Here is a 20,334-nt window from a genome sequence, read left to right on the forward strand (position 1 = left end):
CACTCTGCCTGGAGAGTTGAAGGTGGGCTAGGAAAGACGCTTTGCCTTAACCATTTGTGCTTACCACAAAACATTAATTCTTTTGTATCTCGGAAGCTTTCTATTATTAAGAATTCCCTATCAAAATACAGCTCTCCACTTTGGTAAATTAAACATGCAGCCATATAAAAAATATATATATGCATTCTATTTCATTAGAATTAGAATAAAAAGGAAAGGAAAGGAATGAAATGGAATGGAATGGAATTTGTATTCCATTAAAAATAGAATTTCATAAAACAATGAGTAGAAATATGATGATGGACACATATACTCACCCCGCCAGAGTGGCTCAGTTGGTTGGGCGTTGCCCTGTGCACCGAAAGGTTGCCCGTTTGATTCCCAGTCAGGGCATGTACAGAAGAGAAGTAAAGTAAATACATTCTAGAATTGGGGGCCCTTTTTAAGAGTTGGAAACGTCCCTAGAAATTACTGGAAGCCCACGGAAGTTAGTGGCTTGCCTCAGGTCACCCCAGAGGTCAGAGGCCAGACTACATACCTCCACCTTCGGTGCTTTTCCCACAGGCTCTGCTCACTCTTGTTCACTAATTTATCCCACACACATTTGTTTTAGGGCCTACTATGTGCCTAGAGGGGAATCCACAGATGAACCAAATGAGCGCCCTTCCCTTGGGGCATTCATGATCCAGATGGAGGAGACAGAAACATTTGCTGATTATTTAATAAAATGTAGTAAGATGCCCTGGTAGCCTAGGAGACAATATGCTTTTTTAAGGACTCAGCACAAGGTAAAACACCGCTTGGGCACAGGATCCTGCCTCTACTCAGACTCTCAAATTGGCATCCTAGGTGTGAGCTAACACAACAGTGATGAAAATGAAAGAGCGGAGGGGACAGATGCAAAGCGCAACTATCACCTTAACTCGGGAGCTGTGTTCATGTGAGGAGTTTGAACACTTTGTTTCATCTAAATGGCTGAGACTAGTGAGTGACACCTTGCCTGTCTTCCAGGAAATGCCCTGTATGGGGTTTCTTCTGTATATCATGTGACAATAGTAGCTGCTGTCCCATTTGTATTGAGTCTGTGGTAAAGGGTCTGTCCTCTATTGTGTTAGATCTAGTTTGACGGTGACAGCAGCCATCCATGGTTCGAAGGAGTTCGGAGCGTGCTATAGACAGAAACTCCAGGTGTTTTCAGGAGCCTTTACGCCAGCAGTCTTCTCCACAAAGGATTCTGTGATTGGTGGGTGGATGTCATAGACAGCCTGTCTGCCATTGCCTTGTGATTTGTTAAGAGACTAAATGAATTAAGAATGAAATAATACACATCAGTCTACCTTGTTTGGATATTGTTTTGAGTGAACCAGGTATAGAAAGAGATTTTAAGGCCCTCAGGGAAACTTGATAGGTAGCAGTAGTAGTTAACAATGATGGCATTCTGATTATGTTTTTAAAAAGTTATTTTTTAGTTATTTTTTAGAGATGCAAGCTGATCTAGATAGATGGGTAGATAGATAAAAACATATACCTTTAAAATATACCTTTTTTTAATGGTTGAGGAGACAGATTTAGATGCAAAAAGATTGGCCATGGGTTGATAATTATCGAAGCTGGTTGATGGGTGCTTGGAAGTTTGTTATACTATTATCTTTCATTCTCTGTGTGTATTCAATAGTTCCAATATTTGAAGCATTTAAGTAATGACTATATATCGAGCCCCTACCATGTGTCAGGTTCAGGATTGTATATTTTATATGCAGCCCTTATATTCTCACAGCATCTGTATAAGTGGGTCTGTATTATGCCGATTTATCCAATGAAGAAGTTATAGCATAAAGCGAGTCCCAGAGTCACACGGTGAGTGGCAGGGCTGGGAATTGAACCCTGATCTTTTTCTTTAACATTTGATTTAAGTATAACACATGTACAGAAATGTGCACAAATCACATTTGTACAACTCAGTGAATTTTTATGTGACCACATGAAATAACCTTGACCCACATCAAAAAATGGAATAGTGCCAGCATCCTCGAAGCCACCTCATGACCTTGCCAAGTCACATCCCTCCTCAAGGTAACCACTATCTTGACTGCTGGTACCCTAGATGAGATTTGCATATATTTTGAAGTCTACAGAAAAAGAATCATGCTCTTTTATGTATGGCTTCTTTTCCCAGCATTATGTATGTGAAGTTCATCCACATTGATGCCTCTGACAGGTCTTTCCTTTTCATCTCTGTCTATTTCATGGCAGAAATATGCCATAGTTTATCCATTCTATTATTGATGGAATTGGGAGTATTTTCACATGGGGTTGTTATAAGTAGTATGTCTGGGAACATTCCGACACATGTCCTTGAGTGGATGTAAGGTGGATTTCTGTTGGATGCATTCCCAGGGGCAGAATCATGGGCACAGGGTGCATGTAAGTCAGGAGCTCCAGTTTCCCTCTTTCTGTTATATCACCCAGTTCTCTCAAAATAGACTAAGAAATTAACTCCTGTATGTGATTAGCTCTGTAAGACTGGCGAATAACATTGTGTCCTGGAAGGCCCTGAGGAGGAACCAAGATTGGAATTTGAGCCTGGAATATTCTGGTCCAACACTGATGAGCCCCAAGTCCCAATCCAGACCTTCAGTGCTTCATGGATCTTCCTTGAACTAAGTTCAGTGCAGGAAGGGTACTCTGCAGTGTCCTGCATCTGTGATTTAACATAATAGCATGTCATTCCAGGACACCAAAATCATATAACAGTGAAATATGAATACTGTCATCCAATCCATCAACAACAAAATTCATAAAATAAGAATTTTAATAAAGCCCATCTTGACATTTAGTGCATTTGAAGATTTGTCAATATCATAGCAATGGTATCATTACAGTTTCATTTTGAAGGGTGGAAAGTAGCTATTGCAATAGCTCCTGGTTAGCTGCCAACCCCGGGGAATGGGCTTCTACCCTGGGTTCGGGGGGTCACCCTCATACTTTGAACCCGTACCCCCCAACTGTTCCCACTGAGAGTTCCGTCGGGGTGCTGGTAAAGGCTGAAGGGAGACCTAAATCAGGTGGCCAGGTGACAGTGATTGTCTGAGGATGTGGGTGATATGGAAGAAAAAATATAGAGGCTTTAGATACAAGTGAAAATGGACTCAAATTCCATGTCTTCCTGTTATTTGACCTTGAAAATATTACTTGATTCCCAACCTCTGCTTTCTTATCTGTGAGAAAAGGGTGGCAGAATCAGTTTTAAAGAAAATTAGGGACAGGTTAGCTAGAAAGATGACAGAGTTGAATGATAAAATAAGAGAGAGAGAGAGAGAGAAAGGCCACTCACAGCACCAGGCACACGGCCGCCATCCGGGAAACAGCAGTTGCTTTTCTTCGCTGTTTTTTTGTCAAATGTGTCCCAAGTTATTCTAGTTCTCTCAGCAAATCGCCAACTCCAAGGCCTCCAGAAGCCTTTCTTCCTGCCTGACTCCCCGGGTGCAGCGGTTAGCGGGCCGAGATGGCGCTTCTGCAGCGCGCAGGGCTGTCGGGGGACCTGGCCCCTTCTGTCTCCTGTCCCTTCTCACTACACAGAGCCTTCCTCCCCTTGCGCGGCAGGCCCTGCAGGAGGGGGGATCCTTCCCGGCTGGGCTGTACATTCCGTCAGATTCTGTTTTCTGCACCATTGAACCCCAAGGTATCAGATTATTATTCGTTTATTGTTATGTATTGATGGTTGATATCCTCAACTCCGTCCAAAAATTTTATAGTAAAAATGCAGGTACAAAAAGATTCAGTTTACCTAACACAAAAGCAGGTATCAAGTGAATGAGAGGGAAAGAAAATTATAATGAAAACTTCTGCCCGAGGAAAATTTGAGCAAATAAGCATTAAATGTAGCTCTCAGCCCCCTCCCCCTCCCCCAGCAACAAGGGAGAAAAGGGGAGCCATTGTGGACTGCGGAGTTCTCGTTGTCTCATAGGAGGAGGCATTTCAGGCCAAGAGGGATGAACGTCTGCCTGCACTTGACCCCTTAAAGGCATTTGTATAAAGTTATTTAAAAAGGCAAAGGAAAACATTATCGCAGAGTAGTTTTTATGATGGATGCAGAGGCACTCCCCATGCGGCTGTTATTGAAATGAGCCTAGTCTCAATTTGCAGCATCAACAACTCCTCCCTGGTGAAGGAGTTGCAGGATGGAAAATCACCTGGCGGTGACGGATGTGCATCCTGGGCCTGGCTCTGCCATTTATGTGCTGGGTGACTTTGGGCCACACATTCACCCATTCTGTGCCCTGGGCTTCCCTTTGTTAAATGAGGGGCCCCTTACCGTTCTAAGAGCCAATGATTCTCTCACTCTACATGTGCCAAGCACAGAGCTCCTGAGAGCTGAGAACTCATCACAGTGTGTGGGTTTCTACCCCCTGTGCCCAGTGATATCCAGTGAAAACAAACAGCAAGATCAACCTCAGAGAACAGTTCGAGGGGATGAGGAAGAAGGGACAAGGAGAACACTGTTGCCAAGACGCCAGCCTTGGGACCAGTTTTGTTTCCTGGGGGTGGTGCTTGCCCAGTATACGTTGTAGGAGCTCCCTGCCTTTTTACAGCAACCCTAATAAAATGGAATCCACTGTCTTCTCTCATTCTGGCCTCCTTTCTACAACATACATCTTCCTGGTCCCCGCATGGCAGACAACCAAGCAATCATTGAACCTCCACTCCTGTGCCCCTTCGCCCAAGCATGGTTCCTCTGCGCTTCCTCACTGGCTTCTCGAGTCAGTAATTCCCACCTGTGCCCTGGCTCAGCAGATGTGCAGACCAGCCTGAAACTATGCTGCGCTTGCATCCTGTGCTCAAGCTCCTACCTTCTGCCCCCTCCCTGTCACCCAGACATGCCCAGAAACAGAACCAACCTGCACAACTGCCTCCTATCCTGTGAGAAAAAGAAATTGAAAAAATGTTCCTGGTATCTCCAAGCTCCTGCTTTTTCTGTCCATTGGAAATGAAAAGATTAAGTCCCTTGCATAACCACCTTTCTTACAAGGCCACACTAATCATGTCATTAACGGGTAATTCCGAGGTAGGCAGTTGTTGATAAACATGCACCTCCAAAGTGCCTGGTTTCTACCTGGCCATTCCAATTTAATTACCATGAAATTATGTAACTGCAAATTATCTTGCCATATGAGTGGTATAAATACGTTCCTGTTCCATGATAATAAAGTTAAATGACAGGGCTAGTTAATTAGTAGCCATTGGAAATTCACCGATGGGCTACCAGACTGATGACTTTCTCCTGAAGAGGGAAGGCGATGGCTGGAGCTTGTTTAGTTTGGTTTAATTAAGGCCTCGTGAAGGCCTTGATAGTCCCTGTTCTTTCTATTTTCCTGGTCACTGCTGTTTGGACCTGGAGAGTGAACTTCCATTGAGTTGCCACCGAGAGCTCCTAGAATGGAAGCAGAACTTGGAGCCCAAAGATTGACTTGTGGCTTGACTTCGGGGCAGTGCTGAATTCCTGAGGGTCAGTTCCCTCCTCTGTGAAATGAGCGATGCCGATGATGGCGATGCATGTGTCCTGGTTGTCATGAGGATTAGGTAGGAGGTGTGCTGGAAGGCGAGGTCGACGCTCACCCCCCTGCAGGGTTAGCTGTTATCATTGACCAGGCACGAGAGGAAAGCCAACTTCAAAGGCCACACACCTCTGTTCTCCCAGGGCCGGGTCTGATTCAGTTGGGCGTGAGGCACTGTCAAAGCAGAGACACTGTCACGCTTTGTCACTTGAGGATGACAGATTGAACCCAGCTCTGAACTTTTGTCATTTTCTAAAGGGAAATTATAATCCCATTCCCATCAGGAAATGAGGGGCAGTGCTTCAGATACTTGAGAGGAAGGGATTATACCCGAAGAAGTTTAACTCCTGAGAGATTATGTTCTCTGCCCTTGCCTTGAGCTGGGACATAAATCAGCCGAGAGTAAACAGACTCGTAGCAACTCCAGTTTTGCAACAGGAGGGCTCTGGCCTGGCAACCAGGGCTGCCCACAGCCAACTTTCCTGACTTAGTCCCAGATAGCTCTTCTTATGGGTCTCATGGGTGCCTTCCAGAGGCAGGAAAAATCCCGGTGGGGAGAAAGTGGAACAGCATCCAGCAATTTCCGAGGACACTCGGGGGACTTTCATATACAATTAGACCAAGAAAGGCCACTTTCCTGAAGACGGAAAACTCAAGCCACCACTCAGCTTGCTTTTTTGATGTGCGCGTTAAGGGCTGCACCTTGACAAACAGAAAGCTACTTTCAGGGATGATAGATTTATCTTCCCAAGTACTGCTAAACTTGTAACCATAGTAACAAACAAAGCTATTACATAAAATGGCTTCGCCATGTGAAAGCAATAATTATATTAACCTGATGGGAGGGAAGAGAAGAAGGAAGTCTGATCAATGTGGAAGGCACCAGTAAATTGGATTGAAAATGCATGACATTTTCCTAAATTACTCTGTTTGGAGGAGGGGCTGCAGCCCAAAGCTGAGGAGCGGGAATAAAACTGGGACCAGGCCCCACCAGGTGGCAGTGTGCAGAAGTCGTTGAAGCTGCTCTTCTATGCATGGTTTTTGGGCTCTGGAAATGGGCTTAATACTTCTTCAAGGCATGATATTAAAGCACCATCCCCTCCTATCACCAATTCATTGGGGAGTTCCCCTGTCAACACTAACAATGTGGAAATGGCCCAAACTGGACTTTATTAAAGAGGATGTTGGTTGAGAAATATTCCAGTTGCAATAAGCAATGTGTGCTAAATGAAACATCAGCATGATCTGATTAGGCCTTGAGTGTATGATATGGGTCAGGGCTCCTGGAGCAGTTAACTCTTGAATTTCTACCCAGATCGCTCCCTCTGAACCCTTGGTTTCCAAATGTAGTTGCAAATTAGAAGCATCCAGGAGACTTTCAAAAGTACTGGCGCCCTGGTCCCACCCTCACCATTTGATTTAATTGTAGGTGGTATAGCCTGGGCACTGGAAGTTTTAAAATTTCTCCAGGTGATTCAAAAGATGTTGGTGAGGATTGAATGGGTAGGAAGCTATTTATTAAGATGCAGAGTATTCAGAGTTGGTGTCTTTAGGGGCAAAGGGAGTTGGGGTCTGACTTTCTCATTAACTGCTTTCACTTTTAGACTAATGGGTAAATCTGTTTAGCAATTCTGGCTAGAAGATGCCATCTAAGTAGCACAGAAAGTGTCATCCTGATGTGTCAGGCTGTCTGTACATTTGTCTTAGAATGTCAAGGGTCCTTTCCTTGTTTTTTGTAAACTGTAAATCTCAGAGATGATGCCTCCTGTAAAATCCCTGGCCAGTCAGATCTGTTCCTTACAAGGCCAGGAGGATTACACAACACACACACGCGCACACACGCACACACGCACACACACACACACACACACACACACACACACACACACAGGGAATCTGAATATGCAGCTAGATCTTGTGTAATTTCACCCAATCAAAGACACACAGGGACAGCCCTGGGGAAAATGTAAAGTAGGCAAAATTGCTGTTCCTTCCCTCCCTCCTCTCTGCGCTGCCACCCCCCACCCCCCACTCCCAGTGCCCCACCCAGTGGCTTTTAATCCTCTCTTTCCTTCCACTCACTTTTAGATGTGATGTGATTGTGAATGAAATAATGGCTTAATTAGAGAAAGAAACTTCCCCACCCCTTCGAGTAGGGAGCCCCCATCATGTGCTAGGTAATACAAAGCTTTATCTTATTTAATTCTCACAGCACATTTATGTGGAGCCCATCATCATCTCCATTGTGCAGAAGAAGGAACCAAAGTGTGAAGACATTCAACATCCTGTACTTGGCCCAGAGCTAATAAGTGGCAGAATGGGATTTGAACCCATATCTGTGTGAGCAGGAACTCCTAATCCTACCTCAGGCTGCTTCCTTCTCCGCTTCTTAGAGCTTAAGGCTCCACACTTCTCTGTTCAATATGGGAGCCATCAGCCACGTGTGTCTATTTAAATTTAAATCTAGAGTCATTGAAATTATATAAAATTAGAAATTTAGTTCCTTGATCACACTAACCATGTTTCGAGGACGTAGTAGTCATATACGGCTAGTGACTACTGTATTGGGCAGTACAGAAAATAGAGTATTTGAATTATTGTAGAAAGTTTTACAATGCTCATAATAACCTGTCAAACCTTTTCAATTGACAGATGAGAAACTAAGGGCCAGGGAGGGAAAGCGATTTGCCTAAGACCAGCCCTTCCTTGCCACACTGCTTGCTCCCTGACCCCCTGTAAAGCAGGGGCTTTGCCCCAGGCTTAATACTGGACCATATCTGCCACTCAAAACCGGTCTCAGACTCTGAATAAAGGAAGACTGAACTCCACCTGGGGGGCCCTGCATTATCTGTGCAGGGGTGGTCATAGGGAGGACACTTTGAAGGCTGTCTTTCAAAGCTCCAGAAGGCCTTCCTAAGCCCCCAGGATTGTTGCTGCTAAGGCTGAATCTCCAGGGTCTGTGTTAGAGCAAGGACGTATCCCTGTGGAGAAGTCCATGCTCCACCGGTGAGCTCAGTGCTGCCGGAGCACTTCCTCCAGGGCCTACATGTACGTAGTAGGTGTGCTCCCTCCTTCTGGGGGTTGCGGGGTGTAGTCAGCCCACCTTTCACCTTTTGGTAAAGAAGTGTCAATGTTTGTGATCTGGACTGCAGCTCAGAAAATGTGTGTCTGTGTTTCTGCTGGCCCACACTGAGGAGAGCAGGCTGCAGAGGTGAGTAAGACTCAAAAGCCAGAGGAACCCCAGGGTGCAGAGCCACGGAGGGCTGGAGAGAGCTTTATCTCTACAGTCAGGCAAAGATGTGATGCATTAAAGTTCTGACGTGGCCACCTTCTAGTTGGGCGACCTTGAGTATGACATGTAGTGTCTCTGATCTTCCCCTCCTCAATTATAAGTCATGATCACCATAACCGTCTGGTAGGTTTCATTGTCCAAACTGAAATGAGAGACGGGAGTACTTGACCCAATACCTGGCTGAGAGTAGGTGCCAGAGAAGTGTTAGTTCCCTTCTCTCCCCTTCATTCCTGCTCCCTCTGGGATGGCCTACCAGCCCCACAGTCCTCTGGCACTTCTGGGGTCGCCCAGAAGGTGGGTAATCATGTTAGGATGTCTGAGATTTTGAGTCTTCACTGCATTTATTTTCTAAGTAGTGGCACTCCAGGCCTTGGTCCCCATGGATTTATTTTACTTATTTCCCATTTGTCAATCATCTTCATGAAGTGCTTCCTAGGCAAGCGAGATGTTCAATGGAAAATTCATTCCAAGACATTTGTGTTTTTAGAGCACAAGGGGGAAAAATGCACATTTTATGGGGTAAGAAGGCAGTCAGACTATGAAATATTCCTTCCCATAGCAAGTATTTACTGAGTGCTCTCTGCGCTCTGGGTACTGTGCTAAGTAAGCATTGGGCTACAACAGTGGGCATGAGACAAAATTAAAATCATGAAGGCAATTTAAACAGCAAATTGAAAGCACACCTTTGTACTTCTTGTGAGTATAGCTCCGGCTGTATTTGTTTGTAAGGAGGAGCAGTTGCCTCGTCCTCAGAAAGCACAGCCTTGGAGCTACAAAATTAGTCTCTTTCACTTGGAGCCTGCACTCCCCTCGCCTCCTCAATGGACAAGTACTTTGGGACAGCCCCTTCCCCAAAGCCTCGGTCCCTTTCCCTTGCAATCCAACATGGCAGTCGACCTTTGGTGCTTCTTGCATTCAAAACCATTTCTTTATTCAACAAATGTTCACAGATTGTTTCCTGGCCGTGTAGAGCCTGGCACATCAGCACAGCTGCCCGCAGGAGAAAATATTTGCGTTGCATGTGAACGCTTTGTTTCCACGGTCCTTTCCTAGTCATTTGGGTGCAGACCATCTCGAGTGTCCTTTATGTGCCACTTGTGGTGTTGGATGGACACCAGGGTTACAAAGATGATTCAGATGTGGTCCCCTGCCCACAAGACTCGCAGTGTGGAAGGAAGACGGGCGTGACACAGGACACCTGATCCACCAGCCTAAGTTCCATAGGAAGGAATGACACTGGAAAAAGGAGTGGTCAGTTGTTTAGGTTTGGAGGACCATGAGATAGAAGGACAGGCAAGAGGAGGAAAGAGGATTCTCAGAAGAGGATCACATGGGTAAAGGCATGCATATCTTTTGTTCAGACTCTTTAATAGACTCTAACTCCACACTTGTTACTTTGGCCCTAAACAGTAGATCTATAGTGTTTAATTTAAGCAGATTCTATACTTGACCAAATATTTGCACACACCCATTCTTTACCCATGTCTGCTGCTCACAAATGCCGGCAAAGCACAGCTTCTTCTTTGTTCCAGTGTTTGCCTTAAAATAGTGCTTCCTTTCTGCCTTCCACCAAACTCCCAGTGAAACAGAAATGACTACCTGGAATGAGGTAGTCATTTGGCACCCTGAGATAAAGGACAGTGCAGCCTGTCACATGGCCGTCAGGGGGGAAGTTGTGCTGACAGTCTCTAAGAAGTGCAAAAACAATAAGGGGACTTGGCAACGGGAATGGAATGCCAAGATGTTGGCCAATTTCCTCCAGGCTCTCCAAAGGATAGGTGGGTGTAGGAGGCTGGGCGGAGGGGCTGGTCACATGTTTGTTCTCTGGGTTTTGGAAACTGGAGGTGTGACCAGGAGCTCTCTGTAACTTTCCAAGTAGTGGGTGCGGAGGCTGTGGAAGTGACGGCGGGCCTTCCTGTCAACACCCGAGGCCTTCCTTGCGCCGACTGCTGGGAGGCCGGGCTCTGAGCTCACCCCTGAACCTCAGCGTGCGCTCACTCACAGGGCAGGAAACAAAGGCAGGTCTTTCAAAGCGTGGCTGCCCCTAAGTAGTGGGGCCTAACTGAGGGAGCTCCTGAGAAGAATAAATCCTATAAAGTCTCTGGGATAGGCGCGCAGAATTACCTTTTCAAAGTATTGTTTCTTCACACTGAACTTGTTTCTAAAACTAGATCATTGTGATGGCTACATTACTCCATAAATTTACTAAAAAGCATTAAATTGAACACTTACAATATGTGGAGTTTATGGTATGTAAATTTTATCTCGGTAAGGCTGTTTAATAAAAAGTTTTTTAATCAAACATGTTAACAGCTCCTCAATCCATTTCACTGGAACCTAGGACATGTAACAGGCACTGCCTTCAGCAAAATACTGCAGCCAGTGGACGGGACGGTCTTCAGGGTCCCTCGCCTGCTTGTTCTGCCTCTTCCCCGCTTAGGTGGGGAGAAGAACTGGTTATTACTTGGCTTGTTCATTAGTGAGTGAGTCTGTTGCCCTGAATTGATTCTTTAATATATTTGCACTTTAAACCCGTCTTTAATTGTAGAATGGTTCCTTTTAACTTCCCACTCAAAGGATTTAAAGCCTCAAGGGAAGAGATAGGAGAGAATTGAGGAAGAGGTGCTTTCCCCTAAGAACGTGGAAATTACAACAGGAAGGCAGTCATCTATTTTGTCTACAAATAAAGTCAGCCGACCAAATATGATGAAAGATTGGGCTGGGCTGATGTTTTCAGCCCTGGCCATGTAAATGGCCTTGGGAGCAGAGGGCAAGCTGCAAGACGGGTCCAGCCGTTTCATCTTATCCGTCAGTGATCAGACCCCGCCAGGCGCTCCCGGAGCTTGCTGCCATCATAAGGACACCCAGAGACTCACAGAGATGATCTATGTCCGCGGGAAGGAGCACGGACTCCTAACTGTGGACGAGATGACAGGGTGAGGGTGAATTTCATTAGTGACTATGGTGGCACTGTTTTTTAACCTTAGGAAGCATTTTGCCTATACCACAATAGAAGCAATGTGATTCCGTGGAGAGAGAATCGGATGTGGAACCAGCCCATCTAGGTTTGCCCTTCTCTGCTGCTCTTAGCTGTGTGAACTTAGATGAACCACCCCATCGCTCTGAGCCTCAGTCCCCTCATCTCTAAAGTAGGACTCTTACCCCCAGCTCTACAGGTTGTTTTAAAGGTAGATGATATTCGCCTGTTTACCGATATTGCAGGAAGTCGTTGAGATGGAGTAAAGGAAGGGGTTTTTACAAGTTAAAGTGCCCTACAAATAGAAAGTGTTACTATTTACCTGATCTTCCCAATAAATTTCAGGAAAAGGTCATGTGGATGGTTATTATGTACCTACTCGGTGGCACAGAAGGACACCAGTGGCTGAGTGACATGCCTGCCCAGGATTCATATTCAATTTTCCTGATAGAAATGAGGGACTTTCTGGAAGGCAACATTTTTAGGATCTGGAGTTAGTTTCTACTGTGGTTCAGGGAATCTAGACAGGGAATGTCAACATTGACATTTCTGAACCCTTCCAATTAGTCTCAAGAGTTCAAATAGCCCTCTATTCAATACAACCTGGAGTGTAATCGTTTGTTGGTAATAACTCAGCCCTTGTTTAGCCTCCTAGATCTGACTCTGAACCTGGGCATCCCATGGACAAAAACACCACTTGCTTTTTATTGGCATGTTGGGTGGAATGGCTCCACACAGCTTGGAAACAATTTTATTTTTCCCCTTTGCAACTCAATTATAAGGCTGAAGGGCACATATAGATTTTTTCTGCAGGAAGCGAAGGGCTTTCAGGCTTACTTTATTGGTAGATTTCTGCATCCCCTCCACTGTGAAGGGTTAGCTGCTTTTAAGAGGCAGAAATGCCCGGGCTGAAACAAAGAAGGGTAAAACAATAATATATTCCAGATCGCCTTGTAAAACAAGAGGGAAGCATTCTAAAGCTTGGCTTTCACTCCCATCCCACCTGAGGTCACTGTCTTGCCAGAGGTTCCAGGAATCAAACAAGAAACAAAAAGAGCCCGGGTGGTGGTAAGAACTCTGAATTAGGAGCCAGGAGCATCGGCCAGGCTCTGTCCCCAATTCTGACACATGCTGAGAGGGGCCCTGATCACAACCTTCAGCCCCTGTTCCTCAGTTCTTCATCTATAAAATGAAGACGTGGACTGGCTGCTTTATAAATGCCCCTTTATAAGTCTTCTGTGACCCTCAACAGAGTTTCTGAGTCCATCTTTCTCCATTTATTTATGCATGTGAGGCTAAACTATTGCAAGAAAGACCAAGTGTGATGGAAGATAGAAAGGCAGAAGTAAACGTTGGTCCTGGGTTTACTGCTAACCTTGGCTTTGCCACTTGGCCCCTCTGGGTGCTAAGGAGCTAGTCCTCTTAAGCATCAACACCTGGGCCTTGGGCTTGGTGAGGTCCTCTTTTTGTTTATCTGTTAAAATCCCAGAAATGTCCTGACACCTCAGAGAGGTCAGCTGGGACTTTGTGACTGAGGCTGGCAGTCGTGTCCAGCTGGCATGGGAAATAGAACCCAAAGCAGGTGGAGTATTGGGTGCCAGTGCCTGTGCAGCCTGAATATTTGTAATGATTTTTCTAGTCCAGCAGAGCTGTTGATGGCTAGCAGGGCTTCTCAGAACATGCTTCATCCTGCCCTGAGGTCCATGGTGTGAGCAGACCCTTCCCCTCCCCCCCGCCATAGCAACGACAGGAAGGTTATCTACTGAGCACAAAACAGAGTGGGCAATACACTGGGCTACATGGATGAGAGAATCCCCAAGTCCGAGGAGACATCCATTCTCTCTAGAACTTGGTTGTTTGTCTAAATTAACCCTAGAACTCTTTGTGAAAAATAAAATAAAAATAAAGGACAATAATTCCCATCCTCAGTGCTCTAAGCAGCAAGCAGGGCATAATCGCCCCAGCCTATGGCATCTGGCACAATATTCAGTTGGCAGAACCGTGCTGTCTTGAATGGGTAATATGTTCAATATTCAGCCTGCATTACTGGGCAAGGGGGAGGGGAGGGGGAGGGAGAGAGGGGGAGAAGATGGAAGAGAGACCGCTATAGAAACGATTATCAAATCCAAAGTATTATTGTTGGAATCTCTGGAGAAAATGGCTCCTGAACATACAGGCTTTTCAATACAGTTTAAAAAAGGAATGACTCTTCTGGTTTTTCCATTTATTGTAGCTTCCCAAAGCTTATTTTTAGTAGCACTAATAGTGCCGCCTACCCCTGTACTCATTTTCTACAGATTTTAAAATTTGGTATTATCCTGTCTCTCCAGAGGTGCCTTCTATTTCTAAAACATTAGTACCATGGAAGGGGGGAAAATAGGGCATATCTGAGAGAAAGGAGCCTGACTATTTGCATTCCATTTTGATTAGTATTTTTGCTTGTCTCCGTTCATTCTGAATCGAGGGAAAACATATTTAAATGGAAATAAATTGATGTCAGGATCTCTGGACACCAAAGGTCCCCACCCCCAGCTCTGACATACCAACACAACACGGTGGCTCAGGCATGAGTGTCCCCTTGGTGCTGGGCTGACAGAGGCCCTGCCCCGGGGGCCTCACCGAAATGGATCCACCATAAACTCATCTGCGGAAGACACCCGTGCCCAGGGTGAGCCACGGGCAGGAAAGGAATCACTTGTGTGTTTCTGGGTGAAGCTGGGGGGTTCTAAGCAGTCAGGCCAACCCCATGCACAGGCTCAGAGGCCAAAACCAGGCATCTATAAATAGAAGAAAGACCCTCTGTGTTAATTTGGCCACCTGGGAGCCATATTCTGAAATGAGTCTGCTGCTGAAAAATGACAATACTTGAGTCCTGACCAGAGTTTAGAGACCTCAGTGACTTTGCACAGACCTCCTCACAAACGGGGCAGCTTTGCCCACTACACATGGGAGCTGGATGGGGGGCACAGATGCTATCAGTACCCTTTGGCTCCTGGAGTGGCTCATAGTTCCTAAAAGCTGCATGTGGGCATCCTCAACCCATCCCTCCTCCTTTTATAAAGTGATGGCTGCGTGACAACAGGCTATCTCGGTTCTAACAGGGACATTACTAGGTCAAGTCTTGAGAAAATAATACTCTATTAGATCCCCATGTATCACCTCTTCTAGCTCAGAGAATTCACAATTAGCCACAAATGTTAGATCTGGAAGGGGCTTTAAAGATCTTTTGTCTAATTCACTGCTACGTAGTTGAGGCCCCTCTGCCTAGAGAGGGCATGTCACCGGCTGAATGTGACCCAGCAGGTGTCTTGTACGGGTTGATTCATCATGTCTCTGGGCTCTCCTCTTGATCTTTACTCTGATACCCCATGGCTGCCTCTCCCCCCTTGCCAATGCTTCCATGCTGGGTAGCCCGGAACAAGTAGCTTTACCTTTCTGTGCCTCAACTATCACATGTGTAAAATGCAGATGATACTGATGCTGATAGTGGTGATGATGATGATATCTGCCCCCCAAAATGGTTAAGTGGTCCTGAGTGAGTTTTAGAGTTAGAAAATTGGCTTCAAATCCTGGTGACCCTGAATTCTGGCTCCTTGGAGCACTTGCATCACTTACTCTGTGAACCTGTTTCCTTGATTTTAAAATAGAGGTAATGATTCCTAACTCATAAAGTTTATGAAGGATTAAATGATAAAATACATACGTAAACCTCTTAGCTCAATTGCTCCATAAATGGCCACCACTATTTCTATAATCGCCAACCATCATAGTGAATTATTATCGCCAACCATAATAATGAATTAGAAAAATGTAGGTAAAAGCCCTTAAAAAATCTTAATGTGTGATAAAAAAGTAGTTACTAAAAAGTAGACATACTATCCATCCCAAGCTGTGAATAAGATTCCTGCATATCTAGCAACTGAATCAGCCCAGAGCTGGGTACCAGGTTTGTTTGCGAAGACAGCTTAAGTTACTTGTTTGCCTCTGATACAGTCTGGCTATTTCTGACATGGCCAAAGAGACCAAAGAGGGCATTAGCTGCAGAAGAGAAACTATGAACAAGATCTCAGAGGGGGAGAGATTTCCTATAATAGTTGGGATCACCTCCCTGCCAGCTTGATTTCTTGTGCAGATGAATGTGTTGGAAAGATTGATGTGGCCACGACCTTCAGACCCTATTTGGAAATTACACAAAACAAATGGTACTTTAATGGTATGTGTGGCAGTTGTGGGATTGTGTTAATTACATTTGAATAGAGAGATGGTGATAACTCACCAGCTCAGCCCCTGGTAGTTAATTTTGTTACATCCAGGGGAAAATTCTATTGGGGTCTATGAGTAACTGTGGTGCAATTAGGCGGCAAGAAGGTTTTGTTGGTACAGTTGCTATTGATTAGTATTTACTTTTAAAAGAGTAAAAGCTATTCCCTCGTGCCAGAGCTGCCTAATCTGTCAGGGACTAGGCTTCACTTTTCAGAGATGCATAGCAGGCTTTTTCATGTATTATGAAACCCCCCAAAAGAGAGTCCAGTATAAAAATCTCCCCAACTGGTTTTAATGATGCGCCAATAAAAGGCATATACCACAGCCAAGCTCTCATTAAAAGAGGGAAGTCTTTTTGTAGATTTGCTTACTTATTTATGAAACGCCTCTGAAATATTTATAAATGCTTCCCTGATATTTGTCTGCAAATGCATTTTAGGGCTTTTTCGGTGGAAGTCAGGGGGAGGAGGGGGGAGGAGAGGATGCTGGTGGAAGAAAAAGAGGTGAATTCGCACAGTTCCTTCTGTAGCGTGAGACATGTATGCCAGGGTATAGGAATGTGTCACTAGGGGGTGCCCCAAGAACCAGGCAAACTCTCACCTGCTCAGCACAGGTGACCCAGCTTGCTTGGATCCCTTAAACAGAAGCAGTGGCAATCACAAGTACTCTGTTTAATTTTCCTGGCAGAACCAGGACAGATACAGAGGCTCTCGAGGCCTTTATTACTTCCCTCACTCTTAGAGTTATTTATTAATTGAAATAATAGTTATGCTACCCCTTGCCTCAGACCTACTTTCATCTGTTTAGCAACTGCTTTCTATGAAACACAAAAGAGCTCAGAGATGACACTGGTGTCTTAATTAACCATTGAACACCTCATAGAGCAGCTGTCACACCTCTTGTCACTTGAAAGAAAGCACAGTGGTTCCTGCTTAAAAAAACACACAACACATATACAGGGGGGAAAAAAAGTTGATCTAATGAGCTGTCTTTGATGCATCTTAAGAATTATATTTTTATCAGCCTGCTTTGCACTCACATAACTATGCAAATTAGGGAATCTCAGGCTGCCCTGGAGGAAACTGGTGAATTTACTTTCCTGCCCGCCTTTTAGAAAGAGAACTTGGTTGCACAGTGACTCAGGGAAGTGGTCCAAGATCAGAGATAACAGGGCTAAGACTGCATGTCAGTTAAAAGAAGAGGAGGGGCTGATGTAAGCTTATGTAACCAAAATGTTTCCAAGCCTTCCTAGCCCACTGGTATGAATGAGTCTCATTAACATTAAGACCACAGCCTCAAGCCCTCACCTGCTAGTGCAGGTAATACAGCCCTTTACACAGCTTATCCCAACCTCAACATCCCTTTGTGTTCTCCAAGTGGTGTTTTCTGTGTGCTTGGGAATTAGTCTGGGCTTCCACTCACTTCTGAACCCTGCTTGCTCTTCTGAGTCCCACTAGTGGTATCAACATTGGCCTTGTCCTCTCCAAACCACACCATCCTTATTTTTCTTAACTGTTGTTTAGGGACTTCTCCTTCTCATGGTTGATTGCTGGCCCTAGCCACCAGCCATCTCAAATATTTCTTTACCATTACAGATTAGCAGCCTACATTGAAGTGAGAAAAAGATTTCTGTCTCTGGGCTCATTTAAGAGCATACCGCTTTAGCAAAGTAGTTTGAGCCCCGAAATGTTCTAGAATTTAGTGAGGGAATTCTTTCAGTATATACATATAGCCCTTTTCTCCCCAAGGTATCTACAGCCCCTGGAGGGTAGGGCTGGGTGGGTTCACACACCAACCACCATAATGAAGAACATCCAGCCCATCTGAACATCTTCTCATGGGGTGGGGCTTTCATGCTCTGGCTGAGTCTCACTGGCCCTGCCAGATTCTCCCACAGTCACCCCTCTTTTTCCTCCCTGTCTTCTGACTTTCATCCCAGCTCTCCTCCCCAAGTCATCATACTTGTCTGAATCCCCAGCGTTGCTAGAGTTCAAGTCTACCTCCTCCAACAAGGAAGCCCCTTAACTCCCATGGAAATCAATATTTAGGGAAAGACTCATCTTACTCCTCATACTATGTATCTGAAGCGCCTCTCTGTCCCAGCGGGGACCTCCAGACCACGAAGGTGAGCCTCAGAAGGGAGGAGGTCTATAGTAAAACCCAGGCTAAGTCTTGGGGAGTGGGGTGTAAATGTGCAAATGGCATAATAATTGGCTTGTTTCATATATATTTCTATAGTCACATGGTATTTGAAAAGGGCCAAAGGACATCGACGCCCAGTAACTAGTCTGCAAACTCCTCAAGGGCTAAACAAATGCTGTTCCCAGCGTGGAGCTTAAGGTCCGGAATTAGAAGGCACTCAATATAAACGATGGGGAAAGCATAGTAACCCAAGAATTGTTATTATTGACCTTTCATTTTTCAAAGCAAACAAGATACTTTATATATCACTGTATGTGAATGCAAAATGTGCCCCGTAGGCCTATCAAATCAATGGAACAGCAAAGCATTTTATTTCAGGCTTGCCATGGAAATTTTCACATGTTAGGAGGCATTGTACTCAGTGCTACTTCATTGAAATCACTGTCATGTGAACTTTCAGACTGGCCTTCTTCTACTTTGCATAATTGTAAATCCAGAGCTCCTGGGGAGGTCATCACCCCTGTAATAGCTATTGTGTTTCTGTTTCTTTGACTCATCTGTGAACTTACTTTGGGATATCATGGTGCGTTCTGAATGGCCATTCTCCAATTTGCCACCTTGAATTGCACAGCATTTGGGGAAAGAGTTGGTGGAATATAATAGTTTTGTCAATTGAATTTCAAAATGAAGCAGAGCTCTGAAAATCAGTACCAGATCATGTGCCTGGGGCCTAGAGAAACTGAGGAAGGTGATGCAAAGTGGACAGAGCTAGGACTCATAGGCCGCTGACTCACTCTGGGCAGAATGATTCTGGAAGACATGATATATAGGGCGTCCTGCCAAATAGGCCGACAGGGCCCATAAATGTGTCCAGCAGTGGAAACAGTGGATCCTGCTGGCCTCTGTCAACGGTGCCCCCGGGAAGACAGGCAGTGTTACTTGATTTACTCTAAAGTTGCCATGAGCAGGGTCTGGACTGGGTTTTGCTTGTTTCATGTGTAATAAGCCTCCTCTTCCCAGTGACACTGTCTGCTCCTGAGGACAGACACTCTACACTGTTGTCTCCTGGGCTCCTCCTAAACTACTAACATAATATTGGGCCTCTGGTTGGTGCCTGATGATTCCTGTTGACTTGATTTCCCTGGGCTGTAAGGCTCCGCCAGCCAGGTCGGGACAGTTTCCGCATTCAGAGGGAAAGGCCAGAATTTATGCCCTGCGTAAACTGCTTCGGATTAGCCTACTTGTCCTCCAAAGCACTCTTCTTTTTTCACTTCATTTATTGTGTCTGTGAGAAATCCCCAATTAGGAGCTAATAAACCTGAACATTTGCATATCTCCCTGTCAGCAAAGAGCATGTCTCTTAATCCAGAGCATCTTCAGGCAGCCGTGGAAGAGAAGACACCCTTGTGCCTGGTGGTGGGCCAGAGTCTGCTCCTCAGGGCTGATGGGGTGCTCTTCCTAGCGCTGGACTCAGCGACCTCACTCATCCGTGGTGGGGGTTTGTATCATAGGATCCGGCCTTTGCTACAAGGCAGGCTTTTCCTCTCGGAGAGCCATTGTTACGTGTGTGCAGCATATACCATCGGCCCCACGGTGCCTCTGCTTCCCGCTCTCTTCCTGAGCAATGTTTAAACCATCTTTCAGCTCGTGAGACCTGCCTGTAAAACAGCATAGAGTCCGAACAGGAGCAGGGGCGAGCATGCTGCCTCCCCAGGCCTGGATTCTCCATGCCAAGCAGCAGGCATGAGTGCACGCAGAGTTCCTAAGTGATGAGCTCTTCTCCCGGGAAAGCGGGGAGTCCCCTTCTTCATCTTGAATGAACTCGGAGGGAGTGACCCACAGCGCACAAGTTCCTGGCACTGAGAAGGATCTCCTGGTAAACTTTGCCTTACTCTTTCCTTGAGGTAAACAAACATTTGAGATTGAGATTAGTAGATGTTTATCTATTCGAGGCTTCAGGACCTTCATTGCAGAATTTATCCAGTGACCCTAGGACATTACTAGGCTGGATTTTAATAGGTGAAATATTAAAGACTACAAAGTTAAAGAGAAAGATAGTCCGAACTCCATTATAGCAGTTCTGCTACTGTTCAGATCGATCTATA

The sequence above is a fragment of the Miniopterus natalensis genome, chromosome 1 (assembly GCF_054644295.1).
Source record: "Miniopterus natalensis isolate mMinNat1 chromosome 1, mMinNat1.hap1, whole genome shotgun sequence".
In the NCBI taxonomy this organism is placed as follows: domain Eukaryota; kingdom Metazoa; phylum Chordata; class Mammalia; order Chiroptera; family Miniopteridae; genus Miniopterus; species Miniopterus natalensis.